This window comes from Ceratotherium simum, chromosome 11 (genome assembly GCF_057802395.1).
Source record: "Ceratotherium simum simum isolate JZ-2026a chromosome 11, ASM5780239v1, whole genome shotgun sequence".
NCBI lineage: Eukaryota > Metazoa > Chordata > Mammalia > Perissodactyla > Rhinocerotidae > Ceratotherium > Ceratotherium simum.
The window spans coordinates 15,567,961-15,584,023 of record NC_141910.1 but is presented as its reverse complement, the minus strand read 5'-3'; the positions used below and the strand labels follow the sequence as shown (position 1 = coordinate 15,584,023).

The 16,063-nt window shown below is 42.7% G+C and overlaps 1 protein-coding gene across 4 annotated transcripts in view; it reads right to left on the bottom strand.

Moving 5' to 3' along the window:
* Window positions 1-16,063, bottom strand: part of ADD2 (adducin 2) — a 108,428-nt gene that overhangs the window by 88,297 nt on the left and 4,068 nt on the right. The window contains exon 2 of one of the 4 annotated variants that reach the window (XM_087436601.1): window positions 13,244-13,335. The exons of the other annotated variants lie outside the window; for them this stretch is intronic. The gene's annotated coding sequence lies outside the window, so the exon portion shown is untranslated. The remainder of the gene's footprint in view (window positions 1-13,243; window positions 13,336-16,063) is intronic. 4 annotated transcript variants of the gene reach the window in all.

Sequence of the window (16,063 nt, the reverse complement as noted above, 5' to 3'; positions counted from 1 at the left end):
CTAACGAAGTAGGTACCATCAAGAAGAGGAAGCCATGAGCAAGAGAAGTGAAGACATGTGTCCAGGTTCACACTGCTATTAAGTAGGGACAGTCAGGATTCTGATTCAGGTAGTCCAACTCTGCCACCTCCCAGATTGGAGTAAAAAGGGAAATCACTGGCCTGGGTGTCAAAATACCTGGGGTCAAGTCTTTACTTGGTAGTTTACTAACTGTGTCGCCCTAGGATACTCACTGAGCCCACCTGGCCTCTGGGATCTCCCTCGAATCCCAGAGTTCCAGGTCTCATCCACACTCTCCCACAAGACAGCCACTGCCCCCTGGCTGGGCTTCCTGCCACGGAGCACAGCCTGCAGCTGCTGACTTAGCATTTGAGCCACATGTTTTTGATGAGACATAGGTTTTTGGATGGATTTAGTTGGGTGTCATTGCTTTCCTGATGTCTTTACTCATCTCACAGCTTTTGAAGACTGAATGAGGCACTGGGCTAAGTGCTGGGAGACAGCAAAGACTTAGCAAATGGCCCCTGCACTCCAGGAATGAAGAGTCTAGCAGTAGATTCAAACAAAGAAGTGGAGCCTCAAGATTACAATTCAGAGCTCTATGGCACGTGCTCTCCCATCACGCCACAAGCTCTCCCATCATGCCACAGGCTCTCCCATCATGCCACATGCTCTCCCATCATGCCACAAGCTCTCCCATCATGCCACATGCTCTCCCATCATGCCATAAGCTCTTGCATCATGCCACATGCTCTCCCATCATGCCACATGCTCTCCCATCATGCCACAAGCTCGCCCATCACGCCACATGCTCTCCCATCATGCCACATGCTTTCCCATCATGCCACGGCACAGTCACTAATGCAAGAGAAACTCATCTGTCTTCTGCTACATTACCCTTTTCCTTATACCTTCTACACACATTTTGTGTTCCAGGGACAGTATCTCTTTATGGGTCAATGGCTTGGAACCACACACAATTTTCAGGCTGACCTTTCTGAAACATTGCTCAGTGATAAACAAATCATTTCCTTTGCACTCAGGAGGATTACAATTTGAAATTCAATTTTTTTTTTGTACAGTAGATCAACTGCCAAAATGGTACAAAGGTATTTGCTCCTTTCAGTTGCTGCCTTTGAATATGAGGCCAGTGTGACCTATGCTTTCTTAGAAATTTATTATGGCATAAAATTTTAATGGTTTCTTAAGAATCTTGACATGTTTTGCTGATAGGTGTTTTGACAACCCAGACTGGTTACCTCCACCCAAAATGAGAGAAAGAGCTTGTAGAGAATGGAGAATGGCACCATCTCCGTGACTGTTTTCCCCTGGGGACCCCTAGGCCTTCGTTGTGAAGAACATTCCTGTTCTCAGGTTTGATGACCTGATTGTCTTATTATGTGGATCCTTTCCTCCTCCTCCTCCCCTGCTCCAGAGATAAGGTTAGAAATGTCACATATTCAAGCATAGATAAAAAAGGAAACCTTTTCTGGAATCTACTGTAGTGTCTGTATCTTTATCTTTGACACCGCTGTCTGCTGTATTCGTCAGGCTAAGCTGGGTTATGCTGCACTAACTAGCCTCCTCTCCCCACAACCTGTGTGCTCTCCCTGACTACACAAAGTGAAAGTGGGAGAACCAAAAGGAAGCCTTTTTGGCTCCTTCTCCTACAATAGGTTCCTCATTACAGGTCCTCCCTGGGAATGGAGGCATGTGCTTTGGCTCCCCTGGTGATTAGAACATGTGACCACAGCAGTGATCATTGAAGACCTCTGCCCTGATGAGGTCTCCTAAGCCACAAGGCAGCATCCATTGTCTCTGAGAAGGTGGAAGCCTTTGCCTTTTTTCTGCTTTAGATGTTGGCCAGAAGAAACAGTGATGCTTCTACAATGCATTTCAAGTGTATTACTTTATATATGGCAGCTATCTATCTAAGGGATTTGGGGTTGTAGAGAGGGAAGCACCAAATTCCATTAGAGTACATTAAAGAAAATAAAATTAGCTTAGGAGTGCAAACACACATGAAACCATTAAATCACTTAGAAGGCACTCAGTGTAGCCTGGTGCCATACAAGTACAGGCACTCTTGAACTGTGTAAGTTGTACTGAGCTAAAATGTTTGGCATTTTAACATAAATGTTAGGCTGATGCTAAAAACCTGGAATTCTATAGGAAGCACTCTCTTGTGAGGGATAACAAGAACGAATTTTAACAAGGGCGATCTCCTGGTCACTAATGCCATGGGAAATTATGTGCATGGCAGTCACTGCCAGCTGCCTAGGCAATTTCCACCCGCTCTTCCTACCTAACAGAACCTCAGTTTTTTCCAGGGTACAATGTGCCGAACAACAACAAAAATGCATTTCTCAGCCTTCCTTGAGGCTAGAAGCAACCATTTGATAGAGTCCTAGTCAATAATGTGTAAGCAGAAATCTGCTGGGAATTTCTGGGAAAGGCTAATTTCCTGATAGAAATGCTATCCCTTCTCCCTCACTACTTCCTCCTCCTTCTCCCCATCTAGGAGGGAGCTGGGAGACAGAAAATGGAGTAGCTGTTTTGCAAACTCTCAGGAGAAAGAACACCACCTGCTAGGCATGGCAGAGCAGAGACAAAAGGAACCTGGCATTGTTGGTGCCATCACGAGCCACTGTGCCAGCCCCAGACTGCTGACCTCTGAACTTTCTAGGTGAGGGAAATAAACCTCTGTTGGAGTAAGCTACTGTGGTTGAGTTTCTGCTTCATGAAGCTGGAGGCAATCCTTAATCAATATAGAGTGTTACGCAGACATAAGAGTTCCCTGTCCAATAAGCTTTGGAATTGGTAGGATAAACACAGGCCCTTGTTACAGGACCATTCCCAACCTTTTATATCCTAGGGGCTTGGTGATGCTTCGAGAGGCGGGTTGAGCAGTGTCTACATTTCTTGGGAATAGTGTCTATTGGATATACTTGGGAAGCAGTGCTCCATGTGCATTTCTTTCTCTCTCACTCTCCTGGACCAAGGAAACAACATGCCTTTCTAGGACATAACAAGTATAAATTCTGAGCAAAAATTAAAACACAAAACCATTGTAACTTTGCATACTGGGGTTGAATAGTGTCTCCCAAAAATTCGTGTCTACCTGGAAACTATGACGTGACCCTATTTAGAAATAAGGTCTTTGCAGATGTAGTCAAGTTAAGACAAAGTCACAGTGGATTAGGGTGGGCCCTAAATCCAATGATGTGGGTCTTTATAGGGAGAGGGAGATTTGGACATACAGAAGCACACAGGACACACACAGAGGAGAAGGCTGTGTGATGATGGAGGCAGAGATTGGAGTGATGCCTCTGTAAGCCAAGGATGCCAAGAATTGCTGGAAACTACCCAAAGGTAGGGAGAGGCAAGGAAGGATCCTTCCCTAGAACCTTTAGGGGGAGCAGGGCCCCGCTGACACCTAGATTTCAGATGTCTAGCCTCCAGAACTGTGAAAGAATAAATTTCTGTTGTTTTAAGCCATCAGTTTGTAGTACTTTATAAGGCAGCCCTAGGAAATTAATATACTTTGTAACATTGTAACAAAGTTGAAATTGTTTTAATTTTTCACCTGTGTCCAGGGATGAGAATTAAAGATCAACATGGAGGCTTGGCAGTCTAGAGAGCCTGCCTCAGCCCCACCCACCTCCTCCACTATATTTTAGATTCTCGTAAGGAACTTGTATTCTTCCTGTCTCTTTTCCTTGAAATTAAATGGCATCTTGAAAACTCTGACATTAAAAAGAGGAGAAGTTGACATTTAGAAAAAAAATGCCCTGAAGAGCAGCTTTTCAGGACCCCCGGATTTGTCAGTAATTATGTGCCTCGCCTTTCAGTGCCTTGTCTTCTCTCAGCTTCATTTGTCTGATCTCCATAATTCAGGGGTCGGGCTGGAAGCTCTCCAGGGTCCCTTCCGCTTTGACATGCTGGAATTCCAGTGTGAATGTTTCACATATGTGACATCTGCCGTATGTTACTCAGAAACATAAAGACAGGCAGACCCTCGCTAATGCTTAGGGCTCCTTTTGCGGTTTTCTGAGTTCATTTATATTTAAGAATTCACTTCTATATAAGAATCGCTTATATATAAGAATCCTACTTCTAGGATATTTCTTTGAACTGAACTAGAGAAAGGAATGCAGTGTTATGTTGGGGTAATGTTTGCCTTGGCATATTGAAAGTTCTAAAGGAAAGGACTGATTCTTAAGAGAAGGCTGTGATAGAAATCACTAGGACAATAATGACGTGTCTCTCTCTTTGACACCCTTAAGAGAAACTCATACTTATAAAACTAAGTAAATTATTCACATTACAAAAGATGTCTTTATTTTATAAGCAAGGTTACTAAAGATTTCCTTCGAAATAAACAGCATAGCAAAGTAGTGGCTTAACCTGCTCTCCACCAATCTCAACAACCCAAGTTCCTTCAGCCCGTCTTCATAGGAACCAGCTTCCATCTACTCGACCATGGAGGTTGCTCTTTCCTGAACCCCAGCCACTTCTCATCACGCTTTGTAGGTGTGATGACCAACACAGAGCACAAAACTCTCAAAATTGATCAATGCAAAGGAAGCTTAGAAAAGGAATACACTTTGGAGCTTGAAAGTCATTTTCTCAGTATGTCCCACAGGTTATGAAATGCGTAGTGATGTAATGAGAAATGAAAGAACCCCTGCTTCTTGCGAGGACACACAAGATACAATGTCTTCATAAAGTGCACCACGATATTGTAATTATCAGACATAAATATTCTTCATGTTTTAAATGCACATAGCCCTTGTCAAAGATGGTTTGAGGAAGCTGAAGAGACTATAAATTCTGTAACACACACACCCTTTGGACATTTGCCTGGGGACATTTGCAAGAAATTTGTGCTTAGCAAGGACACAGAAATCTTAAAATAAGATACTGTCTCCCTAATTCTCTAATTATATTAATAGCACTATTGACTATTATATTTACAACAAAGGAGAAAAATAAACCAAAAGAAGGAATTGGATTTTTTAAAGACATAAACTGCAGGTCTCAGTAGGGTTACCTCATTGTAAGTTATAAGTTTGTTCATTTACTCAATTCACAAAGATTTATTTATTGCCTATTAAGTGTCCACTTTTTTCACTCAAAAAATAGATTAATAATACCATCGCCTTATAGGGTTGTCATGATAATAAGACTTTAAATACATATAAATACAAATGTATATCATTGTCTTAGCTCAGGTTGCTATAACGAAATACCATAGACTGGGTAGCTTATAAACAACAGACATTTATTTCCTACAGTTCTGGAAATCCAAGACCAAGACGCCAGCAGGTTCAGTGTCTGGTAAGAGGCTGCTTTTTGGTTCATAGAAGGCCATCTTCTCATGTGGGGGAAGAGACAAGGGAGCTCTCAGGTCTCTTTTGTAAAGGTACTAATCCCATTCATGAGGGTTCCACCCTCATGACCTAATCACCTCCCAAAGCCCCCACCTCCAAATACCATCACAATGGGGATTAGGTCTCAACATATGAATTTTAGGGGGATATAAACATTCAGTCTATAGCCATCTGACAGGAGGGAAGTACTCAGTGAATGTCAGCTACCATTATTATTATGGAGCCAAGTGGAAAGATTTGGGATATGTTTTGGAGGACTGAGCCAATAAAATTTGCTGATGGATTGGATGGGAAAGTGAAGAAAAGAGAGAAACCAAGGACAATTCCAAGATTTTTGGCGTGAGCAACTAGGAGGATGATGTAATGCAGAGAAAAGTGGATTGGAGGAAAGAAATCAAGAATTCAAACAGGGTCATGTCAGGTTTGGTCTGAGATGCATTTAAGACATCCATGTGGAAACGTCAAGGAGGCGTTTGGGTATAGAAGTCTGCAGCCTCACCACTCAACACTACTCAAAAAATCCAAGACCAGCAGCATCAGCATCACGCGGGAGCTTGTTGGAAATGCAGAATCTTAGGTGCCACCCCAGACCAGTGGAGTCAGAATCTGCATTTGAACAAGATAACCCCTTGTGGTCAGTATGCACCTTAAAGTTTGAGAAGCACTAAGCTACAGCTCCAGGCAGATAGAGACTTTGGATCCTCAGCATACAAATGGAGTCTAAAGCTAAGGCCTGGATGAGCTCCCTTAGGGAGAGTATGTAAGGAAGACTGGGTGGACCAGGGCAGGACATAGGGTTCTTATCACTACTCTTGCACTTTGGGGCCATTATTAAGTAAAATAAGGGTTACTTGAACACAAGTACCCAGATACTGTGACAGTCGATCTGATAACTGAGATGGCTACTAAGTGACTAGGAGGCGATACCCTATACAGCCTGGATACGCTGGACAAAGGGATGATTCACAACCTGGGCAGGACGCAGCTGGACAACGGCGAGAGATTTCATCACACTACTCAGAACGGAGTACAATTTAAAACTTATGAATTGTTTATTTCTAGAATTTTCCATTTAATATTTTCAGTTGACGGTTGACCGCGAGTAACTGAAACAGCAGAAAGCGAAACCTGTACATAAGGGGAGACTACTGTATGTCTGTTTCTCAGTGAAGGCACCTATCAAGGTGGTGGGGGTGGGAAGGGAAGGAGATTTAAAGAACAAAAGAGTGAATTAGTCATTTTGGAGAATGGAAAAGTAAACGCCTCAGGATTGCCAGTAGCGCAGGGCGCTTTTTTGAGATTTTTGGGCATGTATTTAAGAAACTCCATGCTTTCCCATAACATGCTTCATTCCTCCAAAAATGTCCTGTTCTAATGCATGAGCCATAAATTATGGGAAAGCGCATCTTCTCCATCAATTCTCATTATTCCCGTAAGCAGTTTATTACATTAAAGGTCACCATCAGCAGAGCAAGGCTAGACAAGGGAGTCATGGCGGAGCTGCAGCAAGATGGCGATACAAGGACAGAAGCCTTCTGTCTCCTCTGCGAGATTTACGGCTGAGGGATGACGCAGGAATTAATGACATGAAAACACAAGATGCCTCAAGAGAGGAAGTTCTTTCTTCTCTTCTCACAATTCACATGAACTGCTAGGAGATCCCTCATGAGACTGGTACTTCGGTAAACAACACCAGATACTGTTAATTGCCTTTAATTGAGTTTTGAACAAGCCCAAAGCCAATAACACCTCCTTGGTTACCTTTCTTCCTGCTTGGAAACCAATCTCACTGAACAATCACATAATTCTTTGCAGCATCCCCTAATCCAGCTGCATAAACCCCATTTCTGTGATCCCAAAATCTAAAATCTAAAGCCTGACTCTCCCCTGAGCACACTGCTCTCTCACAGCACACATCCCACATACTCAGGGCCTGGGCGCAGTGTAGATAGCCTCCTGGTGCCCTGCAGCCACATCCATCTATTTCCACTGCCTCAAAAACCCCATTGCCTCCAGAGTACACACCCTCCAACTAGATTTCCCATCACCCCTCCCTTCAGCTATCCTCTCCAGTTCTCCCGGTCACTCCCCTCCTTCACCGATGACTTCAGCTCCTGGCTGACCACCTTCCCCTCCATCACTATCCTAATTCATTCCTGATGACTTCGACATCAACACCTACATCCATGCAGTGATCCGCCCAACACCCAACCTCACATTTCCTTGGCCCCTAATGCCAATCATCTCTCCTTCCCCCTCAGCCTCAACCACCCACTCCTGTAGTCATATAGATCCTGCTGTCACCAATAAGATCACCACCTCCAACATCTGGATTTCACATCCTATTCCTTGACCATCCCCATCCAGCCCACCTACTCTGATATCCCCCCCTAACAATTCAATGTCTCCGAGACCTCCTACTCACTTTTTCACTATCTACCCCCAACCTCCACTCTTCACATCCCGCCTTATATAGCTTAAATTAACTGGTCCACCTGGGTAACACACAGCCTTGCAAACACCTCTAACTCATCTGTCCCTCTGTCCTCCATCGTCCTCACCTCGAAGAGCCCCACCTTTGGTTAAACACTACATGAACTTGCTCCCGGCGTGCATCTGAACAGTTGACCCTTGCACACAACTGTGAGGACTGAACTCATTTCAAAATTCCCTCCACACCTTTCAAATGATTTCTTAACATTGCCAGGCATCCTGCCCTTCATTGGTGTAGACTCTTCAAGAGGATTGTTTTCCACCTTCTCATCTCTCCTCAAATCCCACACCCTCTTCACTCCCTCTCAGCCAGTGATATTGTCTCAAATAGCGTAGAAATGTCTGCAATCAGCCAGCACTACCTCATCCTCCGACCCAGTCCCACTAACCCACCTGAGTCAGCTCAATGTCACCTCCCCAGAGAGGTCTTCCCCAGCCACTCTGGCTATAGCAGCCTCCTCTGATCACTCTCTGTCTTATACCTGAATTTATCTTCTGCATAACAAGTATCAGTGCCTGGCACGAGTCATTTGTTTGTTCGCATGTTTAGCATCTTTCTCTCCTTACTAGAGTGTGACCGCCTGGTTCACAGCAGCATCCCCAGCACCTGGGACAGTAGCTGAACATAGAGAGTATTCAGTACACTCCTGTCAACTGACTGATTGATATTCACAGTCAAACCACACAAACTTACCTACCACTGCAATAAATCACTCATTGTTGCTAGTGTACCTCAATCACATTTAAAAATTTTTATTGTGATAAAACACATGTTAACATAAAATTTACCATCTTAATCATTTTTAAGAATACAGTTCGGTGGTATTAAAGACATTCACAATGTTGTGCAACCATCACCATCATCCATCTCCGTAACTCTTTTCATCTTGTAAAACTGAAACTCTATACCCATTAAATAATAACCAACCATTCCCCGAACCCAGCCCCTGGCAACCACCAGTCTACTTTCTGTCTCTATGATTTTGACTACACTAAATACCTCATACAAGTGGAATCATACAGTATTTGTCTTTCTGTGACTGGCTTATTTCATTTAGTGTATGTCCTTGAGATTCATTCATATATGTCAGAATTTCCTTCCTTTTTAAGGCTGAATATTATTCCATTGTGTATATATACCACATTTTCCTTATCCATTCATCCGTTGGTAGCCACTTGAGTTGCCTCCATGTTTTAGCTATTCTGAATAATGCTGTTATGAATACGGGTGTACAAATATCTCATCGAGTCCCTAGGTCAATGAAATTTAAATCAATTTTCTTGAACATCTTTTATGTAACCCTCTCTTCCCCTTCCCCCAAAAATTAACAGTAGGGGTTATCTGGGCCAAACATTTATTTTAAAGAGATATTTACTGAACTAAATTTGCAGTAAGCAAATTAAAAAAATGAAATCAATATTACAGCTGTCTTCCTCCTTCCCTCCCTCCCTCCCTCATAATACAAACCACAAAATCCTCCAGAGAAGAGCACAGAAGCAGCCCATGCAGGAGGGAAGGATCAGACGCCCCAGCTCCTGACTTCGCCCCCTGACATCACCTTCCTCTTAGGCAACTCTCCCCACATCCCCCCAACCTGGTCGCCCCTTATGCTTCTGCTCTTCCTTTGAGACTAAGGAAACATCCTTCTCCTGTTTGCCTTAGAATAGCAGAGCCTGGCTGACATTTAAAAGACAAGAAACAACCAAAGAAGAGATACTGTGGCATTCAAGCTCATGAAAAGATGCTCGGAGTCACTTATCATTAGGGAAATGCAAATGAAAACCACAATGAGATACTACCCCACACCTATCAGGATGGCTATAATAATTTAAAAAAAAACAAGTACAGAGCAACTAGAACTCGCATACATTGCGGGTGGGAATCCAAAATGGTACTGTCATTTGGGAAACAGTTTGGCAGTTTCTCATAAAGTTAAGCATACAGTTACCCTACCACACTGCAATCCCACTCCTCAGTATTTACCCAAAAGAACTGAAATCTTGTGTTCACACAAAAACCTGTATGCCAATATATACAGTGTCTTTATTCATAATCATCAAAAACTGGAAACAACCCAAATGTCCTTTAATGGGTGAATAGCTAAACAAACTGGTACAGCCATCCAAAGGAATATTACTCAGCAATCAAAAGAAATGGACTATTAATATTTGTAATGCCACAGATAAATCTCAAAAACATTATGCAAAGTGAAAGAAGTCAGACACAAAAGGCTACACTGTATGATCCCATTTATATGACATTCTGGAAAAAGCAAAACTAAAAACAGATGGGCGGTTGCCAGGGGCTGTGGGTGGACGGAGGAGATCCACTATAAAGGGGCATGAAGGAAATTTTTTCTATCTTGATTGTGGTGGTGGTTATGTGACTGTATATATTTGTCAAAATTCATAGAACTACACATTTAAGAAAGGTAAATTTTACTATATGTATATTATATCTCAATAAGCTTGACTCAAAAAATAAGTAAATAAACTAAAAAGTGACCTTCTAGACCCACACCAGAGTCTCCGTGCAGAGGACCCAGTCTCCAGCTGTGGCCACCACATTGTTTTTAAACAAGAAAAGTAAAGTTAATTAAGCCTGTTTTTTTTTTTTAAATGACCTCTTGTATAATACCAGGGGAACACAATAATAAATAACACCAACAATACAAACAGCATCAGAATAAATCACCTTTAAAGAACCGGTTTCTGATCCTACAGCATTCTAACCTTGAAAGAACCCACATATGATGCAGTTCCTTGCCTGGTACTCCTAGGCTCATTTCAAGGTGCCATCTGGGAGCTGGGCAGTCATCCCTCTCAGCACCCCCTCGAATAGGGCACAGAGGACCTCACTCTAAATCCACAACCACCTGGGCTCTCTGATTGGCAGAATCAAAATGACTGACACCTTGAAAGGCAGAGCCCACCCTTGCTGCCTCGTCCAAGAGCCTCAGCCACACCACCTTACAAGAGCAGCAGCAAAAATGTCACTAAACAGCAATGATGGACCATGGGAATTACAAAGCGGGAATGGAGACCTTCTTTCTCAAAATCTGCCTAACTTTGAAAGAATCTTTCAGCAGGTAAAAGGTAATGGAGAACCTCAAATAGAAGAGACACTAAGATAGTCACAGATCAGCGTGTGGACTTGCTCTGCAAATAGAAGCCTCACTTTCTTGGCCCTGCTCCTCATTTCCCGGCAAACTTGCTCTTTCTGGGCTTGCAGCCACCTGGCTGGCTGTAAAATCCTGATGAACCCAATTCACAGCAATAAAAACAAGGCTCCTTTGCATAATTAAAGCTATAGACCTGCTTTATAACATTGTCAACTTAATTAAGTACTGTATTGCTTCCTGGGTGTCCCAGTTGCAAAATCTATGGATATTTATCCCGTTGTTATAAATCAACTTAATAGATTTGTCCTTTAACAATAGTCTCTAGTTATTTTCATTTTGGGTTTGAAGTTGACTAATGTTTAACATCATGGTTAAGATGAAAGGCTCCAATTTTAATGAAACAGCAAACAGTACAAAACAGTAGACATTTTTTAATTACGGAAAAATTTGAAAATATACAAAATTAGAGCGCATACTATAATGAACCCCAAAGCAAAAGAAGCCTCAGCCTAGATTTCAGGCAGAGAATGCTGGAGCCAAGGAGGCAGAAGATCAGCCTGGCAGAGCCCTAGAGACGTCCCAGACTCTGAAATGGCAGGTATTATGGAGGGCGGGAAATAGAGAGACTGAACACAGGGGCACAAACTGCAGCTCTCTATTTGAAGCAGTGGACCCGGCCCACACCCTCTCCTGCCCCCACATACAGTGGTTCACAGCCAGACACTCAGCTGTAGTTACCCCCGTATCTCAAAATAGTATGCATATCCTGCTGTTTCTGAATTTATCAACTTCCATCACTGGATGGGTCTTCTTAGAGAATCCACACGCCCTGCAGGGGGTGAACTAGAGCAGCTATGATGGTGCTGGTTCTCCAGATAACAGAATCCATTTGAACCTCACCCTGGGAGCATTTTCCACTTAGTGCCTCAAGGGTTGAGATATTGGAGCTCCTGAGAAGGACATGAAACCCTAGCATGTTACTTATTGTGCAGTGAACAACATCAGCTCTGTCAGATAATGAACACTAAGAGTTTCCTGCTTTTAGAATTACGTTATAGACAAATCATAGAAACCAACTATGGCTATGGAAGAGAATGAATATTTCACCAACTTTGATAATGCAAAAGTAAATGTGCAGCTAGAGGGAAGGAGGAAGAAGGCAAGGAGAGGGGGTGGCGATAGCCTTACCTTACAGAGAGTCAAGTGACCCAATCAACAGTCCATGGAATGAGAAATCCAGTTTTAATAAACTCATTGTCTGGAGTGGCAGGGATGACCACAAGAAAGGTGGTGAGGAGATGTAAGCATGGTGTAAATAAGCTATATCCTTGATTATCACGGCAGAAAGTCCCTAGATGGTAATTGAAGTTGATAAATTCAGAAACAGCAGCATAGGCATATTATTTAGAGTTACGGAGGTAACTATAGCAGAACGGAAAACACAGCCAAAAGTGGTTTGCCTGTGGATAAAGGACGGAGAGGGCAGGAATTGTTGCTATTTCTTAGAAGCCCTTCAGTCCTATGTGATTTATTAACTATGCACTTGCATTGCCTTAAAAACAATAAAAATTGGGGGACAGGAGAAGAAGAAAGAAAAATAACGGTGTATTTTATGAAATAAAAGTCTCACGCACAGTATGGTAGGAACAAGCTTGGAATGGGTTAAGCTGGATACTGCATAACTATGGTAACAGATGTAGCTAATTTAGGACACAAATGAGGGTGTTGGAAGGATCTAAGAGAAATGTGGTGCTAAGAGGGAAGGAGAATAAATTCTAAATAAGGAAATGCTAGGATAATCAGTAAGGATGCTCTGCCTTCTGACACGAGTAAAGGAGGAAAGAACTGAACCCGCCCTCACTTTTAAAGTGTCTTTTCACCCTAGATTTTTAAAAAGTAAAAGCCAAGAGATTCTTATATGGGCTCCATGCAGAGTAAAGAAAGCAAGCATGATGAAATTTATACTCAAAAAAATAATATGGGTGGAAAATCATGTCCGTTGTTAAATGAAATTGTGTCTTCATAAAGTCTCCATGCATTTCAAAGTTGAATAACTTCATTTATTCTTCGAGAAAAACAATTTATAAATGACATTCAAAAGCACATGTATTGGCTTTCTCTTCAATAAAATGGTTCACAATTGAACATATGCAGTTAACTACCCCTTTCAAAATTCCGCAGAAAATTACCACAGGAATATAAAAATAGGAACAAATCTGCATCACTTCTGGTTACCAGGAAGGCTGCCATCCACGCGGCAGAATCTGTGAGGAATTGACATCTTTGCAACATCGATTCTTCCCATCCAGGAACATGACATTCAATTTCTGGAATAAATATTAGTCGTTCATATTTTCTGTGAAAATTGTCCATTTCATCAAGCTTTTCACATATGTTAGGCTACAATAATGCACAGTGTTCTTATGATTTCAAATTTCTTCTCCCTTTTGTTCCATACATCATTTCTAGTATTGTGAAAAAAATTTTTTATCCTAATTAGGTTTGCTAGAAGTTTATCTATTTAGCTTGCTTTCTAAAATGACCAACGTGCCAGACAAAAAGTGGGGGGAGGGCATATAAGGTGGAGGAAAGAGCCTGTGAAAGTGTGGAAGCTGTAGGGGCAGGGTGCAGGGGGGCACGTCCAGAAAGATGGTGGTTCAGCCTACCCAAGGGGTAGAAAGTAAAGGGAGATGTCAAGCAGTAGAGACAGGTAGGAGTTTGGGCTTTATCCTGAAGGTAGAGGAATGACAAGATTTGATTTTTGTTTTGGAAAGATCACTGTGGATGATTGGAGGGAGGCTGGGCTAGATGTAGGGAAGAGAAGTAGAAGGCTCTGGAATAATCCAGAGTTCTAGCCAGGAGCAGAGTGGCTGTAGAAACAGATACCCAAGCAAACTAGCCCAGGCAGATGGAGGGCAACCACATCAACATAGGGATCAAAGTCTACCTGGGCCTCATGGAAGCTACCAGAACTGGAATCACTGTGGCCATCTCAAGAGAGCCAAGCAGCTTCTTCTCTAAATTGGCGACGGGAGTAGCGGGACGACCCATTGTTTCCCTCATGTTTGTTTTTGGTTGGGTTTTTTTTTTTTTTTTTTTTGGTCTCTTCGCCCAGACCCCCTCTCCGATTTGGTCTAATATGCCCACCAGCCCTGAGATTCCAAGTCCTCACAGGTCCATGACTGGTCCAATCCGCCGTCTGTATGTGTGTGGGGATGGGATAGAGGGTGTCAAATGGTCCTTAGAGCTGCCACTCATAGAAACCAGAGGGATTTGCTACTTGGCTTGGTAAGTTTTTTCCAGCCACCTGAAGGCTGGGCCAGGGAAGACCATTCCAGATATCATATGGAGCACTGAAATTTGTTTTCTGGCAACCACATCCTAAACTCCCTGACCATCAGGTCCTGCTTGGGTTGCTTGTGGGGTGAGGTCCTGTGTCAGATCAAATACATTAGGAATATTTACTGCTGGACCAAGTGGCAATTATTTATATACTTATATGTATGTTTATTTTTAGCTGCAACTGTTGGGGTGATCAGAACTGACCTGGTTTGAAGCTGGCTGTGTTAAAGTCTCACTTTACTGGGGGGTCCCTCAGCACATATCAAGACTGGCGGTCCAGTCACTCAAGGTAGAAGGTGCTGGTAGAGTTCCTAGAGCCCTTTGATTTATACCCTACCCTCCCCCAACCATGCCACAGCCCATCCAGGCCTGGTGCATTGAGCCCAAAGATTATTCAAGGACTCAACTGGGAGAACACCCCTGCTTCTTCCCAGGAGGGCCCCTTGTTGAATCATGGGCTGGCTGGGTTGGCACCACGGTACCATATCCTCTAGAGAGTCCTTAAAGAATTTGGGCCTGGGGCCGGCCCCGTGGCTTAGCGGTTAAGCGCACGCGCTCCGCTACTGGCGGCCCAGGTTCTGATCCCGGCGCGCACAGACGCACCGCTTCTCCGGCCATGCTGAGGCCGCGTCCCACGTACAGCAACTAGAAGGATGTGCAGCTATGACATACAACTATCTACTGGGGCTTTGGGGTAAAAAAGGAGGAGGATTGGCAATGGATGTTCGCTCAGAGCTGGTCTTCCTCAGCAAAAAGAGGAGGATTAGCATGGATGTTAGCTCAGGGCTGATCTTCCTCACAAAAAAATAAAATAAAATAAAAAGAATTTGGGCCTATTGTTTGTTCTCTAAAACTAAAATTGATCTGTCTTTCTTTGCCTGGCACGGTCCTGGTTTTAGCACTGAAAGTCCCCCATCCCAGGAAACCCACCAATCCTGGGCAACCAGAGCCCTGAGAAACACAGCATCAAATAGAACTGTGTGTGCATGTCTGTCTGATATGTCTATATAATGTATATATAGATCATTATGCATATATATATAAATGCATATGTCTCTGATATGTATATATCAAAAGGGAAGCTATCAAAAATATGATTATAGTGGGAAACTAACAATCTTGTTAAGACTTGTAATCTTTGACAGATCAGTTAGGTACAAAGAAAATTTAAAATTACATTTGAGCAATATAATCAACAAACTTGCCTTAATCCATACAATCGAACATTGTGCTCCACAAAGAATAGACTTTCTTTTCACCTCATTCAACAACATTGGCAAACCTTCCACATGGAGCTTATCTTGGAAGACAGGCCAGGATGGATCTTTGCTGGAAGCTGGCCATTCCACAGGTGCTCTCTGAGTCTAGGGGATTTTGCTGCTATTGTTGAAGACAGAGGCAGCTTTTGGTATTTACTGCCTTAAAATTCTTTTAGGCTAAAACTATAGCAGTCAAGGTATACGGAGTCAAATATTGAGGCTGCAGGCTCTCTTCTAGAGATTGAAAATTCTATTCCAAGACTCTTGGGTGCGTCCTTGTACAAAATGGTTAAATTATATAGAAATCCCTTTTGAAGGAAAAAAATTTCTCATGGATGCAGGGTTGACCTAAGTCGCTTTTATTAAAATGTAACTTAAATATGTACACTCATAAAGACCAGTTTTAAGCACTTAATACTTTATAGCTTTTATATAACTTAAATGCTAAAACAAA